Raw genomic sequence first — 15377 nt, 5'->3', positions numbered from 1 at the left:
TTGCACTTCTTCCCATGCCGCAGCAAAACGCTCTCGCGTCCTTTTTTCTTGCCGGAGTTTGACTAGGGACTCCCGCACACTTTCAAGTTTTGCGACCCTTTCTTGCTGGGCATCAATAATTGCCTGAATCTCCATTCTGGCTAAATTTAAATATCGCGATAATACCAAGCTCCGCGGCGATAGTAACTTTGCGCCTTTAATCTGGGCGCCGCAACGACAATAATTTTGCGCCCTAAGATTTAGGCGCCGCAACAATAATAATTTTGCGCTCTAAATTTGAGCGCCTCAACGATAATAATTTTGCGCCCTAAGATTTAGGCGCCGCAACAACAATAATTTTGCGCTCCTAATTTAAGCACCGAATCAATAATTTTGCGCTCTTAAATTTGAGCGCCGCAACGATAATAATTTTGCACTCTTAATTTGAGCGCCGCAACAACAATAATTTTGCCCCCTTAATTTAGGCGCTGCAACAACAACAATTTTTGCGCCCTAAAATTTAGGCGCCGCAACAACAATAATTTTGCGCTCCTAATTTGAGCGCCGCAGCAACAATAATTTTGCGCTCTTAATTTGAGCGCCGCAGCAACAATAATTTTGCGCTCTTAATTTGAGCGCCGCAACAACAATAATTTTGCGCCCTTAATTTAGGCGCCGCAACAACAATAATTTTGCGCCCTTAATTTAGGCGCCGCAACAACAATAATTTTGCGCTCTAAATTTGAGCGCCGCAACAACAACTTTGCGCCCTAAAATTTAGGCGCCGCAACAACAATAATTTTGCGCTCCTAATTTGAGCGCCGCAGCAACAATAATTTTGCGCTCTTAATTTGAGCGCCGCAACAACAATAATTTTGCGCCCTTAATTTAGGCGCCGCAACAACAATAATTTTGCGCCCTAAAATTTAGGCGCCGCAACAACAATAATTTTGCGCTCCTAATTTGAGCGCCGCAACAACAATAATTAGTGATTTCCACTCCGCAATGGCAATACTCTGAACGGGGCACTGAATACGTGGGAAGCGCAACACTGTAAGGATCTATCCTTTGGTCTGAACGCGCCCACGTAACAACAAAATAGTGCACTGAAAACGTAGGAGACGCAACACTACAAGGATCTTTCCTTTGGTCTGAACGTTCCTATGTTGTTCCAGCACAAACAAAGCACCGATAACTTTACCGATGTACTATATGAACCGTTCAGTATTGTCGCGGCGGAACACTAACACGTTTGTAAACTACGCACTCATTAACAACAATTTGCACAAGAAACTTTATAAAAATTCACTATTTTATAAATTTTAATTTACAGATACTTACTTGAAGGATCCTAATTTGGTATCCTATCCGGCTCGACGGACCAATTGTTCGAGAAGTCTCCTAATAGAGTGTGGTTCGCACCCAAGTCCAGCCAAGTATCCAACTTGGCGCGCTTATCCCTTGGGCGCGATGGAGTCCTGCTTCTTTTATCCCTCGCTGTCAAGTGAGGCTGTGGAAAGAACTAAATTAGGGTCTTACCAAATTGTTTCTGAAGTTCCAGCGAAACAAAGACACAAACACTCTTTTCGGGTTTCTTGAATACTTTATTTAATTTATCACTAACTTTCTACCTTAAACTTAAATAACCGAAAAATCTCCACTCCAAGAGAACTCCAACTCGATTCCAACAGAACTTCCGACCCGACCCGACTCCAACGCGTTTGACTTCCCCACGACTAGACTTCCACACGTATGACTCCAACCACGGCTCCACTCCAACACACCTGACTTCCGTACGTTTCCGCGTTGCTGCAGTTTAAATATGGAAAGTCCATTAGTAGCAACCCGGAACTTAAGTTTGTTTGAAAAAGTCCAATCAAACAAAAACTGCACACACAACAGTCAACCGTTGGCCGAGGTCGTCAGAATATTCCCATATGTTATGGTGCTGGTGACGACATCGCCCAGTAGCAAGCCGGAACACGGAATCGCTTGCATTTTGCACATTAGCACATGTGCATGTTGTATGTTAGCACATGGGCAAGGTTGCTGTTGTTTATTATGATATGGGATCAGTCAGCAACGTACGCTGACCTTGCAGCAATCACTACCGATGATTGCTGACGCTGTTGATGTGAACTTACAAGATCGATTGATTGTGGGAAATCGCTTAAACAACCACTCTGGAAGACATGAGAAGGAGAAAACTTACTTACGGAACCCCAGTACCGGCGGCTTTTGGGAGTGAGCAAGCGGGCTCCCGGTCGTCGATATCCCTCGACCGCAGTGCCTTGTTGGTGGACAACTTGGCCACCGTGGCATCTAATGCTATAAGCATTTTAGATTTGGAAAAGGAAGTGTTCAAAGGAAGTACCAGAAGGATGAATTGAAAGCAGATCGCTGGACGACAAAAAACAGCAACAGCACCGACCGCGCATATTCAAGAGGAGCAGCAGCAGGAGGTACTCCAGGGCCAGGAAAAAGCCCCATTCAGAAGAAGTTCGTCAACTTTGAGATCTCCTCCACTGCCAAACATCAAACAAGTCGGGAAACCGGAAGCTGGGCGCTTCTGGTATGAAAGGTTTTGTTTGCTCTTTGTGACCCCAAATGCTTATTATGCGAAGGAAGTGAGGGACGAGATTACCGCCATATTGCTGGAAGTGGGTAAATGCTCGGAATTTTAGAAGGCGCTAACTTCAATGAACAAATGAGGTTTATTCAAATAAACCTCAATCATTGAAGGGTCGCTCAAGATTTACTCGAGCAGACCACATACGAATCCGAGGTAGAAATTGCCATCATTAGCGAACCCTATAGAAACCGTCACAGTGGCATATGGTTACAGATTCGACTGGTGAAGCGACATGGGCATGTGGTCGACAAGCCATACAATGTACTGGGGGTCAGACATACAGCGGTTTTGTGTGGGCGAAAATAAACGCGGTATTTGTGTATAGCTTTTACGCCCCACCAAGCCTGACACTGCCCGAATTCGGGAAAATGCTTGACAGTCTTGTTCTCGATGCAAGCGGACATAGTCCAAGGGTAATTGCTGGTGACTTAAATGCTTGGCCCCGTGAGTGGGGTAGCAGAGAGACAAATGCAAGAGGCCGCAGTCTATTAGACGCTTTCGAAGAGTTGGATATCATTCTGGCCAACGAAGGATATGTAAACACCTTTCAGAAAGGGGGGTCTGCCTCAATCGTAGATGCAACTTTTGTCAGCCCTGCACTGGCACGTGGTATATCCTGGTGCGTCAGTAAGGACTACACCCGCAGCGATCACACATTCTGGCCAACGAAGGATATGTATACACCTTTCAGAAAGGGGGTCTGCCTCAATCGTAGACGCAACTTTTGTCAGCCCTGCACTGGCACGTGGTATATCTTGGTGCGTCAGCAAGGACTACACCCATAGCGATCACCAGGCAATCTTCTTTGCGTCATGGGTGGAATCACCGGGCAGAATACCATCATGCCTGAAACCGAGAAAGATGTCAGGCTGGTCCGCTAAAGCTCTGGATGAGCAGACCTTCATAGATGTGTGATTAGACCAACTTAATAAAACAGGCGCCTCTACGGAGCGAGCTGTCCATTTGGCCCAATGCATCGTGTGACGCGTCCATGCCTAGGAGGTGCTCATTCCCCAGTAGAAGACCAAACTACTGGTGGAATACTGAACTGGACTCATACTGAGGCTTCGATTAGCCTGTCATCGAGCCAGAAGAGCAGCTCAGAGGGCGGTGGGCAGAAACGACCAAGGGCAAAAAGAGGGCGCCTATAAGGAAGCCCGCAAAACCCTCAAGCTCGCCACCCAACGGAGCAAGAGGGAAAGCTTTAGGGAGCTCTGTTCGGAAGCGGACGTAAACCCGTGGGGGAGCACCTATAGAATTGTAATGAGGCGATTCAGAGGCCGATCATCCCCGCAAATCACGTGCCCTTCACTCTTATTAAAAATTATGCAGGGGTTATTCCCCCAGCAAGAGGAGGGCATAGACAGCCTCCAACAGCCTCTGAACGACACGGCAATACCGCCAGTCACCAGTGATGAGCTTCTGGAAATCAGCACTAGGATAGGAGAAAACAAGGCTCCGGGTCTGGATGGCGTTCCGAATAGGGCCCTTAGCCTTGCCTTGAAATCCAGACCGGATATGTTTGCTGAGTTGTTCGAAACGTGCATGTCCGAGGGGATATTTCCTGCATCATGGAAATGATAGAAGTTGGTGCTACTGCCTAAGGCTGGCAAACTTCCAAGTGAACCAACCTCCTACAGACCTGTTTGTTTTTTGGACACTGTGGGCAAAATGCTAGAGCGAGTAATTTATAATAGATTACTCTCGGTTGTTGAGAGGTAGGGAGGTCTCTCAGATCGGCAGTATGGGTTCCACAAAGCCAGATGAACCATTGATGCCATCAAAATGGTTACTGGCTTGGCCGAAGATGCAGATGCAGGGCAGTGTTAGCAAATATTGCATAGTAGTGACCCTGGATGAGAAATGCATTCAATTCGGCCAATTGGAACCTAATACGGGAATCTCTGGCGAAGATTGGTATTCCCGCTTATCTTGCAGCTTTTGTCAACAGTTATTTAGAAAAACGGAGGCTTTAGTATGACGCCGATGATGGACCTCAGAAGTTCGTTGTCTCCGCGGTTGTCCCACAGGGTTCCGTACTAGGCCCACCGCTGTGGATCATCATGTACAATGATGTACTTAATCTTCCCCTTCCGGAGGAAGCCACGGTGGTGGGCTACGCCGACGATATAGTGCTGTTTGTGGCCGCAAAACACCTTGAAGATGCTGAGTTACACTCATGCAAAGCGATCAGTGCTGTTAAGGGTTGGCGAGAGAGTTCTGGTCTGATACTTGTGGAGGAAAAAACGGAAGCGGTCCTCATAACCAAGCGCCGTGAAAGAAATTTTGTCCGTATTCAAATTATGAATCATATCATCACTTCTAAGCTTGCCGTCAAATACTTGGGGATGCTTAGCTATAAGCAACACGTGCAGTATGTGGCAGGGCATGCTTCCAGGTTGTTTATAGCTAGGGTAGTGTGTTCGATCCTGCTCTATATAGCTCAAATCTGGGGACAGGAATTGCAGGTTGCATTTAACGCTAACACACTAAGTTCAGTCTACAGAAGAACAGCTCTAAGGGTGTGCTCGGCATTCAGGACTGTCTCAGAGGGTGCAGCATTCGTCATCTCTGGAATGATGCCAATTGACATCTTCGCAGATGAGATGACGAATATATATAAAGCGAAGTCTATCTCCTTTATCGCAGCCGAAAGACGTCGAAAGGGAGAGATCTCTAAATATATGGCAAGAGCGTTGGGAATACCCGGGAAAGGGTCGGTGGACACACAGGCTCATCCCTGCCATCAAGGAGTGGTTGGAGAGACGAAACGGTGAGATTAATTATAATCCTACTCAGTTTTTCACGGGGCATGGAGGAAATCACCAGTACCTCTTTAGGGTTAAACTAGATACCTCACCTGATTGTCAAAACTGCGATGGAGTCCCAGAGGCCCCAGAGTATGTATTCTTCCACTGTCCAAGGTTTGTGGAGGAAAGGAAGAATCCAGAGGAGGCTCTAAGAGAGGTGCTCATACCAGAGAATCTGGTGCGAAGAATGTTAGTATGTTAGGAAGACTGGGATGCGATCAACTCCATGGTCGTATCTATCCAGAGTAAACTGCGAAAGGCAGAGGAGAATAGAAAATCGCGGTTACGTACGCCGCGTGGGGACGAAAGGAGACCAAGCTATAATAAAAGGAGCTGACTCCGCTCCGTGATGTAATATCGCACGGTGGTTCCACGGGGCTTCGGGGAGTCGGGGGTGGTTTTATTGGGTAAGAATCCCACACGTCTTTTGAAGATTTCCACCTTCTCAAAAAAAAGACGGACAGACAGAAAGATAGACAGACGGACAGACAGGCAAACAGATATACATTCAACCGATTTTAATAAGGTTTTGTTTTGCAAATAAAACCTTAAAAACGGAGAGAGTAGGATTGGCTAAACGGATTATAGTGACTACCCATTGCTAAGTAATTAAAAAATACTAGTTGCCTCTAAATAAACAATGTTAGAAAAGTAAATATCTTACCGAGAGATGAGCTTCAGTGATTGGTTTAGTTAGAAGTTTAAAATCTAATTAAAGACTCCCTTTTCAACAAGCCCTTGCCATATTTGAATCCCTTGCATCCTAAATGCATCGCTAATTGATTCATAAAAGGCCATGGGGGCATACATACATACGTAGGCATTATATTTAGAGAATACCATTAACATTTTTGCAACTTATAAACACCCGAAATTATCCTTCGCATTCATGTTGCGTCCAACAGTTGAGAATAAACGTAAAGCAGTCATAATCTGAACAAAAGTGTTGAACCATTTCCAGAAGAGCGTTGTTGACTATAATAACCCCAGCGAATTTAATTGTTTGCCCAACAAATGAAACAAAGAGAAATTAACTCGTTATTGTTCTATTAAAATTTATATTTGGTTTTCATTACATTTATCGCGGTAGCATTTCCACTCTCGTTTCAAACATCCCTTTAATTCGCCCGACACCAGGGCGATGGCCTCGTAGGGATATAAAAGTTTGCCAGTCCGAATGGTTGTGCTGTTGTTTTTGTTCTTTATATTGTTAAACTTTATGTTACGCCGTCGTGTCATTCATAAAATTTAATAACATCGTCTGCAATTTGCATACCTTCCCTAGATTCTTTGAAGCCGAAAAAGATACGGAAGTTAATTTAATGAAGGTGGTAGATGCTTTGGTGGATGGGGTGGACACAGTCCAGACAGGAGCTATTTAGGTGTAGGAAGTCGGGAAAAGAGTCTGAACGATTGTGTGGATTAACAAAAGTCTGCCTATGACAATTTTATGAGTTTCAATTAATTAAGTATTCAAAGTGGGCTTTTGTTCGCACCACGGATAATGGAGTCTGAGTAAGAATCCTATCTGCGCCTTCCATCGCTTCTGGGGGGTATGAAGTAGAAAATTTGTACGGTAATTGGAAGTATTTCGAAATAGATAAAATCGTAACATTTGAATGAGGCAAAGTCTTGAGGATTGTGCAATTATTTTAAAGTTTAATGTATTTTGTATATTGGAATGGCGTTAACTCAGCACCAAAATTTGCACAGTTTTGCTTCAAGATTTAAAATATTGCACTTGATTTATTTAGTCGTTAATGATATCAAAAACAAAAGTATTCCATTATGCGCGGTACACATCGCCTCAGGAGCAAGTTGAAGGTAAGGAGCTTATCACATGCTTAAAATTACATACATACGTAGTATTATAAATTGAGTCTACGTGTTAAGTTGCTCCGTCTGACAATCGGAAGTGAAAGTGAACTGAGAGCTCCGCGAAGGACACCATAGAGGTAGCGATGCCTCGTAAATGAATATTATATGATAAGTTGTTATAGATATCAGAAGGTATAAGTATAGGAAGATCATTCGGTTAGATTATAACAAAGTTGAAAGAGGGTAGATATGTATATCAAGGAAGGGTTTGCACTATTTCAGATTAGAAAGATTGAAAGAGTATAGCAGAGTTGAGCATTCGTAGGATGCCAATTCAAGCGCGAAGTAATCTCAATTACAGAAGGACAACGAAATAAAAGGTCAATATTCAACGGAATTTCTTACGAAGGGAAGTTTTAAGGAGGTTGCCCATGAGTGTGAGACTCCACATCTGGGATGCATGGTGACCCGCGTATGTTGAATGAAATAAGTTTTCCATGATCCCGTGACTTATCGAATTATTACAGATGACGTGCCCTTCATGCCACAAATTAAGATATTTGGTCAAAAAGTTAGTGAAGTACCTAATTTAATCTACTTCAGTAACTTTTTGGCCAAATATCTTAATTTGTGGCAGATTGACATTTTACAAAGCCCTTTTTTCCTTTTGCCATAAAGTTGGATGATGCTTGGGCGTATATTTCGTCTTAATGCAAAAACCTGATTTCGATGTTGTCAAGCAAACTATAAAGTGAAATTTGAAACTTATAAACCATAACCATTCTTATCAGCAGAAGATAATTATCATTGGTATGGTCACAATGATATACTTTTGACCCTGATTGCAAGAAAGGTCGGAATAATTGATTTAATGAGGAACAAGATGGAAGTAACGGATTTAAATTTTCTAGGTGAGAAGGGGTCACAAACTTGGCATCCACTCGGGACTTTGAGCAGTCAAGTCGCGGCCGGAACAATGATTTTGGAGACATTACCAGATTCATCTTCCCAATGGAGAAATTTAGTGGAAAGTTTGTATACAGTGTTTACGGCGCGGCCAGTCAGAAACAGAAAACATGAGTACAATAACTCCCATAATGAGTTGGTCGCATCTGTTTGCCAAAGATCCGCGTGGATAAGGATGGAAGTCCCTGAATTCCCATGGACGACTGGGTATCTGTCAAGGAGGAGGAACCCTAGACAAACAGCCTACCTTTCCTGCTTCATTTAAATGGTAAGTGCCTAGAGGCACTGGAAAAAGTAGACTACAAAGTGCGGTTTGGGATCCGGAACGCAAAGGTGAAAGTGTTCCACTCCGCTAAACTAGATGACAACCTAGACCTTGTCGGTACTGCCAACAAGCTGTTGGAGGAGATGAGGATTGACGGTCCGACGACGACCGACCAACTCCTTACCTAAGCAAAGAGTGCTGAGGGTAAATAAATCTGCAGCAATCCAAGTGCGCCCCGGCTAATTTGCTTGTCTTACTTCTAGAGGAAAACATTGACATCGCACTAGTACAGTAGCTCTGGATCGGAGGTGACCGAAATGTCAAAAGGCGAATATTATATTTATTTCACAGCACAGAGATAGGACAGAACTAGAGGATGTATCCTCGCGAGGAAGGGTCTGTAAGTATTTTCTGTGCGGAGCTGTGTTCCAGCGACCTAGTCGCCGTCAAATTGGGGCAGGCGGTGACAGAGAACGTGTATATTTTCTCGGCTTATTTGGCTGTCTAATCACCTCGGCTAGATGAATTACAACATTTGACGACCATCATAGTAGCAAAGAAGGCCAATCTGTTGATAGATTCGATGCCAATGCAAGACGCTTTGGGGCAGCTTGGAAATTGGCGAAAGAAGTAGGTCATTCTTTGATTTTATTATTAATACAAATCTATCAGTGCGTAATAGGAGAAATACACCTTACATTTTTCCAGCTCGGAGAGGCGTGCTTAATATCACTCTCCCAAACGATAATGGGAACTTCTTAGATCATAGTTGGATACCTTTCAGTCTAGATTTCGTCGCAGAGGTCTCCAAACCTTTCAGGGACCCCAGCAGGATAAATTTGAAGAGGCTTGCTCAAATTATCAAGAACAAATTCTCCGGTGCGCAAATTGGTACGGTTGGGACGACAGACGAATTGAGATCAAAGGTTGGGGCTCCGAAAAAAGAATTCGAAACCCCTTTTAACGTCTCGTTAAATACGTTAAATACTAAATACATCCATAAGACACTGCCACCGTGGTGGAATGAGGATCTGTTCAACATCAGGATGCTGACCAGGGAGATCTTCAGCACAAATATTGCCCAATCTTGCCCGAAGAAGTACAAGTCGGCCATCAAGACTATCAGAGGCGGTTCTGTTTGGCTATTGTCAGAACATTGAAAGTTCCAGCGTATCTGCGGAACTCAGTAAGATTCTATTGAAGAAACATGTGAGCCTATTCTTTCTTAGAAAGATGAAAGGCTCCTAGACGGAATCCAGCGAGCGGTTCATTCAAACGCAGTTCTTCGCTAGCGAGGAGAATTGTGAGTTAGACCCTTGCTTGGAGGATATGCAGCCGCCCCAGTTGTGCGAGACTATCAAATCGATAATTACCGAGGATAAGATCGGCTGGGCTACAGACAGCTGCTCCGCATTTAAATCTTTGGGCCCAGATGGCATAATGCCAGCCATGCTATAAAATCAACAAGAAAGGGTTGTGCTGAGGCTTATCATGGTTTTCATACCGAAAGCAGACAGGCGCGGCCATGACTACGCCAAAGACTGATTATCTCACCTCTTTTGTGTTGGAGATGCTAGGGCGCATCCTGGACATCCAGTGAAGGGCGATTATGGAGAGAACGCCTTTCTCTAAGTCTGAGCATGCCTACCTCGAAAGCAAATCCAGCGCAACTGTTCCCTAAGACATAATTGGCACGGTTGAGTGGAACAAGCAGTATACTCTAGCTAGCTTCCCCGATATAGAGGGAGCATTGCACAATGTTAGTTTCAACGCCGCAAAAAAGCCTTGACTAGTATTGTAATGGAGGGGTATCTTACGCATTGGATAATATCCATGCTAAGTAATCTGGAAGATAGCTACTTGAACAGAGTTTTGGGCAGGATCACGTCCTAGCGTGGCGCTATCTCTTCGGTGTTCTCGGTAATACGGACGAAATTTTACGGATGTTGGATAGGAGTGGGGTGAAGGTGATGGCGCATTGTCAAATTGTAGATGCTAATGCACCCCTCCATTATGAACGACATTATGGAAGGAGCGTGTGTTTGTGGGCATACATCCAACCAAAATGGAACTGACGCTATTCACAACCAAGACAAGGGTACCAGAAATTCACCTCCCGCTGCTTAATGAATTGGTTTCCTCCAATGTAAAGTATCTGTGGTGGTGTAATCTTGAATCCGAAGCTACTGGTAAATTGGAAATTGAACATAGAACTGCGTGTGAAGGATGCTTGTATAGTCTTTTATGACTTTGAAAAGAAATGAAGTCTCCGGCCGATGATGGTCTCTAGATGACCGCCGTGGTGTGCCCCATTCTAACGTACGGCTCTATTGTACGATTGCAGGCTTTGAGCAAAAAATAGAATAGCATGAAGTTTAAAAGGATTCAAAGAACTGCATGTGCTGATACTATCTGCCTCGAGGACCTTGACATTAAATACTTTGTACCGCACAGTGCTGTCAGACAACGTAAGTTCGGATACTGGACAGCAAAGCTCTAGGGCCTAAACGAATTACCTCGGGAAATCTAGGCATTCCCTACTATACCACACGCAAGCTGAACTTCACGAGAAACTTTGATGTGTACTTTCCAACCAGTCCAAGCGGAACATAGTCATTTTGACCGACAGCCAAGAGGACTTGTATGTAGTGGCAACACCCTTTAGGCAGTGAAGAAACGCGCTGGATAGTCAAAAGGATTTGTAAAAGATCATGCCACCAGACCCGGCAAGTCCCATTGTCCAAGCCGCGCAAGAGAGGGGAATCATCAGGCACTTCCTTTGCGATTGTCTAGTTCTAGCTATAGTCAGGCTACGGACGCTAGGAACACTATTCTGTGAAGACCTAATCTAATGATCTAATGATCTGACGGTTTTGAAATGACCGTATTACCTACCCAGATTTTGACATTGTTGTCTTCTTACGATTAGCAATAAGGACCGTCTTTCCACCAGGTCCAGTATAGTGATTCCTAGCCATCCTCATAAAGTTCCGCATGCTCGAGTTGCTCGCAACTATCTTCACCGCTAGCTTGTCTGCGAAATCAATCAACATTGTCCCCTTTAGCACGCGGTCATCATACATAATGTTTTAAAGCAGGGATCGCAATACGGAAGTTTGGGGACACCAGCTGTTACAACACATTCTTTCTGTCCGGCATCGGCCTTGTATCAAAGGAGTCTCTCTGAGAGGTAACTTTCCATTATCCGAGCTAAGTAACCAGGGACACCCAATGTTTACCAAGGTGCCTTCACAACCGCCATTGATCGAGTTAAGGCATTATATACATCTAGCGTCACGACCGCATAGCAGCCAGTTGTATATCACTCTTTCAAACATCTTTCTCATAGTGTATAAAATACGTAAATGGCAATATAAAGTGGGTACACCAAGCGGCTTTTGACGCTTGGGTAGCAAAAGCCTCTTAGGCCTCTTCCACTGGGCGAGAAACGTTCCTTCTATCATGCGTGACTCAAACGTGCTTCTGAACTATATGGGCCTGATTTTAGCAGTCAACTTGCCGGTTTTATTCACAATCCCGTCTAATCCTGGAGCCTTGTTATATTCAATTGTCTACAGATCTTTTGTATTTCTTCCTCGGTCCACGCAGAGATCGAGAAAATGTCTAGTTGAATCGCTGGCGGAGGTGCATTTTCTTCGTGTTGTGGGAAAATAACCACAATTATTTTGAGCAAAAGTCACGGGCACCACTCTTGGGGTGACTTTTGCCATGAATCTTGTTCATTACAACCTTGTGGGCAGCGTTCCATAGCTGTCTGCAGCAATTCCACTTGCTTTTTCGTATGGGCTTTTTAAGGCCACTTCGACGATCGCGAATATTTCCAGCTTTTAATGTTTTTGCCTCCTCCTCCTTTGCCTTCTCCTCCGTAGATTACACTGAGTCAGAACATTTGAACAATTAAAATAATAGAGAATATAATTTGTTTATATGTTTTGTGCTATGAATCATGGCGGGCATGACATGGAAAAACAATTTTTGACAGCGAAAATTGTTTTCGATGTTAAGTTGAAGTTCGAGGTAAGGCAAGCGGGAGGAGGGAGGTGACTTCTCTCTATTTAATTTATATTGTATAAATTAAATTAAGAAAAATTAAGGATTAATAAAAAACTTTATGATATTTAACCCTATGGTGTTTAATTCTATGTTAAAATCATTCAACGTGTTGGGGCCCGATAGACGAGGTTTCCAAATTGCTTGAAGAGCTGGCTTCATCTAATTCTTGCTCAGCTGCTGTTTGTTGACAGACCTTTTAAACAAAAAGAATAACAAAACAAAACAATAACACAGTACTTTGGTGCTACTAACATAATATCCCACTCAGGATGGCCGTGATGATACTATCATGGTAAACTTTCTCTAACAGGATTTTGTTTGTAGTCAACGTTGGCGGCTTGAAACTTTGTTTGGTGTCCTTGGTGAATGGAGTTACTACGTTGAACAATAGAATCATGTTCAATACTGCCTTCAACCAAATGCATGCTATTCTGTTTTTTTTTTGCCAGTCGGATTGCTTGATTATTTATGAGGTGTCAATTACGGTTTTGTATCCAATGATGTATTTTTTTAGATATCAGCGGACGTTTCTTAAGGCTTGTTGTTGGTTTGTAATGACAAATTTGGATTGTCGTCGATCAGACAACCATCTTTAGTGGCCGGAGACAAAGAAGACGGAGTAGTAAACTAAAAAATCTAAAAAGATGAAATTGACGGTGTATGTCCGTCCGCAAATATTGAAGCTCTATGAAAGTGCTCGGTGTTTGCACACCTCTAGTCAAGCCAGGCTGGGAAGTGTTGAAAAGGGGGGAGGGGGGCTTAGAGCACTTCGACCCCCACTGCACAAAAATCACGTGTCTTTTCCGGTGCATGGGTCGGCGTGGAGCCGTAAAACTCTACCCTCGATTAGTGTCTCCCTTGCCTGAGATGTTTAGCGAGGCGCGGCCTCAGGGGTTTCTTGACATCCTCAGGCCAGATTATTGGAGGAAGTTCCTTCATCTAAATGAGTTTTACGGGACTACAAAAGAGGGGAAAAGGAGGTTCTCAAGAAATTAGCTGAAATTCATTCTGAGATGTAATTTATAAATAATAAAAACAATGAAAAAAGAATAGAATAGAAAATAAAAAAGAATAGAAAAAGAATAACTCCGCCGAAGCCGGTCCCAAGCCCGGTTGTGAAAGGAGGAAGGATGGATAGCTTCAGTCTGAATGGCTGTACGCCACCGCAGCGTCTCAGGGGGTAGGTGAGGAAAGTGCAGGAACTTTGCAGTCTTGCAGATTACTCACTAAGGAAGCTATCTCAACACCTGGCAGCTAGGGATAAAATGCACCACCAAAAATGAGAAGAAGGAGAAATTTAAGGTCCGGTACGGATAACCGGCGGGAGTCGTCTGACTTGGTGACTGGGTCGGGCTCTCGTAATGGACAGCACGGCGTCGAAACCGCTAGTCGTGGGGCGGTTTGACGTCTAGACGCCATGACGACCAGGAGCACAGCTCCGCCTGCTGCAGCTGTTTCGCCACAATCTGTGGCGACCACTTCAGCAGGTTCGCGTAGGAAGCGGATGAAATGGACTGAAGAAATGAATCTCTTCATCATCCGAAATAACGGCGCGGGCAGGTACAACATCTTACCGCCTCTTGTTGCACCAGAGATTCGTCGAGCGTTTCCCGCAATTCGCGTACGTAACTGTGCAGCGAGTCGCAGACCAGTACCGCTTTATTACTCACAGCGACACAATCCCGGCCACCATCAGGGAACGTGTTCGACTTGAGGTCATCTGGGAAACTGGTGACCGAGAGTCGATGGGGGCAGAGGCGGCGGCATCAACAACACCACCCCGCACTGCAGGCAACAGGTTCAGTACTCGCCGAAGCACTCTTCTCCACCGCCCAGCTGAGGTTTCTGCTGAGGTTCGGGACGAATTCCGAAGAGCGTGTATAGAATTCTCGGATATGGATCCTTTGCATAGACCAGGTATTCCCAGGTTCTATGCATTTCCAGCAACTCCGCGAATTCTATCTCAAATCAATGATGAGATTGCGTCTCGACTGTGTGCTGATATGTCGCTGCTGCAACTACAATCACTTGTGTATTGTGGTGCAGTTGCGGCTATCAGATTGCACGGTCAGAAGATTCGCTTTCGTGTTATTGGTTTGAGTGACAAAAGAGATCCACCATGGAAAATTCGTCTGGAATGTCGGCGGGACTTTCTAAGGCAGGACATTGCTAGACTGATTCAGATCAGCACTGGCAATGCCAGCAGACGGGTGAGAAACAAAGTGCAGAGGGTTTACCGGAACTATGCAATCCCCTGTGAGACACCCGTAGTTGAAATTCTGGACACACTAAAACAGAAACTTTCTGTCATATGCAGTCGGTCACGACGGTATTGCGAAAGTTATTCCAGACGTGTCAAGAATGCAACATATGCGAGGAACCAGCGGAGCTTTTTCAGATCTCTCAACGAATCCCAACAGAGCGCCCAGACAATACAGTTCTCGGTGACGGAAGCGAAAGAGTATTGCTGAGCATGCTGAGGGGATCACCGCCGAAGGCACCCGCCATACCAATACACCTGGCATGAATTTTGCGGATGTTACCGAAGACGAAGTTCGACGAGCTATAAACAGCTCGAAGAACTGGAGGGGCCCAGGTCTGGATTGGGTGCAGAATTTCTGGTATAAGAAATTTACCAGCGTACACAGTCGGTTGGCACGCAGTATAAATGAGGTCATGAGTCGGCCAGAGGAATTTCCACTCTTCCTCACTGCGGGGATTACCTACCTTATCCCTAAGAAGGACACGGTGCAGGACCCCGCAGACACAAGACCGATTACTTGCTTACCAACCCCCTACAAATTCATCACGTCCATTATTAGTGGAAGGATCA

The sequence above is a fragment of the Hermetia illucens genome, chromosome 2 (genome assembly GCF_905115235.1).
Source record: "Hermetia illucens chromosome 2, iHerIll2.2.curated.20191125, whole genome shotgun sequence".
NCBI lineage: Eukaryota > Metazoa > Arthropoda > Insecta > Diptera > Stratiomyidae > Hermetia > Hermetia illucens.
The sequence above is the reverse complement of the archived record's forward strand: the minus strand, read 5'-3'. Positions refer to the sequence as shown.